This window comes from Melospiza georgiana, chromosome 3 (assembly GCF_028018845.1).
Source record: "Melospiza georgiana isolate bMelGeo1 chromosome 3, bMelGeo1.pri, whole genome shotgun sequence".
Classification (NCBI taxonomy): Eukaryota; Metazoa; Chordata; class Aves; order Passeriformes; family Passerellidae; genus Melospiza; species Melospiza georgiana.
The window spans coordinates 13,331,421-13,336,031 of NC_080432.1; positions in this window are offsets into that span (position 1 = coordinate 13,331,421).

Sequence of the window (4,611 nt, forward strand, 5' to 3'; positions counted from 1 at the left end):
CACTGGCACGGCCGCGGCTGCCGGGCTCGCCGCCCTTTTCAGGGGGAATTTCCCGTGGGGCGGGCGGGCGGACGTGCGCGCTGGGCTGAGGGGCGGTGCGGGGCCGCCCCTCGCCCCGCCCCGCGGCACCGGGACAGGAGGATCGAGCCCCGCGGCACCGGCAGGCCCCGCTCCGGGATGGAGCTCCGAGGGGACAGCAGCAGGCACAAGTCCGTGCTGCGGCCCTGCCCTGGCCGGTAGCCAAAAGTACGAAGGAAAAGTTCAGCGGTTCTGATTCCAGAGCAGGGCAGGTACAGCGAGAGCTGTTTCGTTCCGAGGGCATCGCCCCGACACCCCCGCTCTCCTGCTCCACCAGCCTCGAGAGACCAAGCGCTCTCCTTACCCAGCTTTTTCTCGGTTCTATGGAGCCTGGTGGTCAGCCCAGGAAAAGAAAAACTCCAGGCAAGACTGTACTGAAACCTTCCAGCACCTTCTAAGCCCCCGTGGGGTTTATAAGATGGACAAGGACAGACTTTTACCTTTTACCAAGCCTGTAACGACAGGGCAAGGAGGAATGGCTTTAAACTGGCAGAGGGCAGGGTTACGTTCGATACTGATAAGGAATTCTTTACTGTGAGGGTGGTGAGGCAGTGGAACAAGCCTAGCCAGAGAAACTGGGGATGCCCCATCCTTGGAAGGGTTCTGGGCCAGGCTGGATGGGGCTTGGAGCAGCCTGGTCTAGGGGAAAATCTTCCTGCCCAAAGCAGGGGGTCAGAACGAGACAGGCTTTGAATGCCCCTCCTAGCCCCCTGTGATTCAATAACTAAGCTGTACATAACTAGGGACAGACCAAGATTGCAGCTAAGGTAAGAAATAATCACCAACGGGCCCATTCACTCACAATGATCAACTCTAAATCTACCAAAACTTTGGAGCATCCCACATCCTGCATCTTGACACAGCGAGGGGAAACGTCGCTGCACACTGGGAACAGCCCCATGTCTGGACCAGGTGGAGAGGTCAGCAACAAACAAACAAATCTGGGGGCAAATTTAAAAACACCTGAAAAAAGAGGAACACAAAGGAACAGGAAGGCCACACCTAGCTGTGGTGTAAGGCTGCTTAGTTACCAATAAAATTTAAATTTCTTTTCTTAAATCTTTAATCTGGTAGCGGAATAAACTGTCCTGTGTGAAAATGCAGTTAAACCAATTAGTATCCCTGAAAAAGAAAGATTTACAAAACAACAAGAAGAGCCTGAAAGAACACTCAAGTGAGGTACAGAACCAATAGGTTTTTGCTTTTTTCCCCTACTATCCTATTTCTAAAGCTAAGGTTATTGGGATGTACAGAAATGAAGCACAGCTGAAAATGCTGTTCTATAATCTGCAAATTCATACACCAATCCATGTAACTAAGCAGAAGCTGCCAAATGCTTATTATTCTTCCTGCTCTGTAGTCCATCTCAACAAGACTTCTCTTTACAACCTTAGTTTTGCTCAGCTATCCTTATATTTCCTATAAACAAAAATTATCTTTCTCCACCCCACAAGCAAAATTTTCCTTATTAAAGATTCATGGTTTGTCACATGATAGGATTGTTGCACCCCTGTCAAACTTATAACTGAAATTAGAGTAGAAGAATCCTAGGGAGAACACAGGATAATCAAAATGTCTGTGACATTAGCCTTAGATGATTGAAAAGAAGAAAAACTACATTATTCAGATGTTATAATAAAATAGTTCTATTGCTGTGGCTTAGTTTCTTGCCAGAAGAATGTAATCTCTTATTTTCTTTCCCACAAAAAAGCCAAAACAAAACAACACAAAAGATATAAACCAGCAATGCCCTAAAAGTATAAGAAATTCAGACTAGACTTTTACATCTTCAGGGATTTCTTGGATCATCTATGATTGATTATGTACAATAAAGCAGGTCTAATGTTTTAAATCAAACTTGGACTTGACCTACACAAGCACACGTGAGCACAAAGCACAAACTGACAAAGAGACCACAAATAAAATTGTTCTGCTCTACAACAAAGGCAGCAAATAGGAAAAGTGCACAACCCAAATTGTCTGTGCTAAGTGCCCCATCCAAGCAATCAGCTCATCAACACTTCGTATTAGAAGATACTTCAGTGTTTAAATTGCTCACCTGGTGGGGGAAGTTTTGTACAAATCTTTATTCACAGGGCTGAACAGCCAGAGAAACGCTCCCAATTTGAGGGCATCCCTGCAGATCACAGGAGTGAGCTGGACAGGATTTTTAAAAGGAAAGGGGAGCAATTCCTGACAGATAACTGAAGCTGTAGATGTGAGGTTTGAGTTTGGATGTAAACTTAATCTAAATACTTTCCCTTACTTATCTTCAGGCTGGTTTTCCAAATCTCTGATAGTAAAAACTGTGACATCTCAGAAAGAATGAATTTAGTTTCTCCCCTAAATACAGTTTATATCCCTGGTTCCCAGGTATTTCAGCCCATGACACTACTGAGTAAGCACAGACCAGGGAGACTGTGGCTCAGAACAGAAGTATCCCCTGATTTCTTCAGAAGGAAAGTGTTAGCGTAGGGCACACAATCCAAACTGATGTGAAATTAAGGGCAGTATTCCAGGCAATACAAATACTGTGTTATGACTAAAACATAGTAAACATTCCCTACTTTTCCCCAGCTCTTTTGAACTCTACCTCTTAGGGCTTGCAAGAACAGGCTACTCAAAGATAATCCTTAAGATTGCACGTTTGAAATTGGGGTGGTATCTCACATACACAGCAGGGTCTTTGGTACAAACTGCTTCTTGATGTTATTTTAAAGAAAAAATACAAATGGCTTGCACTTATAGCATCCCAAAAGCTTTATCTCTCTTCCTTCAAATAAAAATGACTTGTGATTAAACAACCAACCATGTGAAGAGTTTAATAGTGTAAAATCTATGAGCTCCCATCATCAGAATACACAGACTAGATCTGGCTCAGGAGGATCCTGAACAAAGTGATTGGAGGAAGGACAGCACGAAAAGGAGATGTTTTCTTGATGGTTTTTCTCTAGCAGTAGCCATAAGCCAATGGCCAGGGAAAAGCACAACAGTGGGACAAAATAACCTTTCAGTCTAAAACCAGCACAGCTGTTTTTATAAAACATTCTATGGAAATTAAGAAGATTTCCCAAGAAAAAGGCAAAAAAACCCTAAGCAAATGAAGAGGCCTTACTCAAAGCTGTGCAAGCATGAGGATATTCCTCTATTCCTGACTGCCCTGTATGCAGCTCTGCTCTGCTGCTACTGGAATCCCTGGCCCAGGGATTATCCTGGGAGAGTGAGGTGAACTAGAGGATTGCAGTACAGCTTTGGCAATCACAGAAACCTCGTCAGCAGCTGCCACGAAGTGTAAGAACATGTCACAGCTTTGGCTATATGCAGATCTCTGCAAAAAGCAGGACGGAATTCCCCTCCTGCAGCATTGCATAACAAAAGCCAGGTGCTTCACTATTATTTTTGTCAGCTGACTTTGGCTATAGCCAGGGGCAAGGTAGCAGAATTCTTAGGCCAGTCTGATCCAGTGCTTCACTTCCTGTCTTCCAGTTAAAGCAAGAGTTTTAAGATCCCATTTCTCTCCACTTATCAAGTCCAAAGACAAGTCCCACCCTCCTGCTTTTCACTGGCTGATGCTCTAGCACACTTAACACCTACATTGCTTCAAGGAGTAAAGCTCTATGTTCTGGCAGGGAGCTCCATGGGGCAGGCAAGGCTGGAGTGGAGGGATAAAAAGCCAGCACTAAAACCTCCTGCAGCAAAGGACTGAGTGTTTGACATGGTATTTGTCAAGCCTAGGAGGATGGCTCTTCAGTGGTGCTCAGCACAGGCATTGCCCAATGAAGCTGTGACAGGAGAGCAGCACAGGCAAACCATTAAATCTTTATTTCCTGTTCCCAGCTATCTGACTTTGATCAAAGATAAGGCCCTTGTCACTGGCCTGGTTAAGCAGACACTAAGGTACTTTCAGCATATGGCTCTCCTAATAAGGTACACCACCAGGAGCAGGAATAGTATTAATAAAATCATTCTCTCCTTAAGGAACAAAGTTAAGTCTTGTTTTCTTGTCCACTCTATCTGAAGCCTCACCTACTGCCAGATTAGAAATTTCCACTCCTCTATGCCTTAAGAAACTTTTTGCTCTTAGAAGTATGTTTTTTAATCTCAAAGGAGACTTACTTAAACACTGTCAGACCTTTTGTGGTTATTGGTCCTGAGGAAGGCTCCAACACAGAAGCCACACTCAAAAACTCATGGCTTCCAGATTAATGATAAACTCAAAGGTTGTTCAAGTCACTCTGCTGGAAGCGTTCCTGTGCCACACTTGAGTTTGTTTGACATTAGAACAATGCTACTGTGCCTCCCTCAAAACAGGGTGGAGAGAAAGGAAATGCTAATAGAGAAAGGTAGGTCTTGTGGATAAGGCACAAGGCTGTGATTCAGGAGACTGGAATTCAGCTCTTGGCAAGTCGGCCTTTCTACACTTAGGCAAGTTGTTTAATTCTCTAAGCCTCAATTTCCCCAATAAAAATCAGAGAAGATACTTCCTTGCTCCCACACTTCTGCCTTATTCACTCATGATGCAACTTCTTCAGA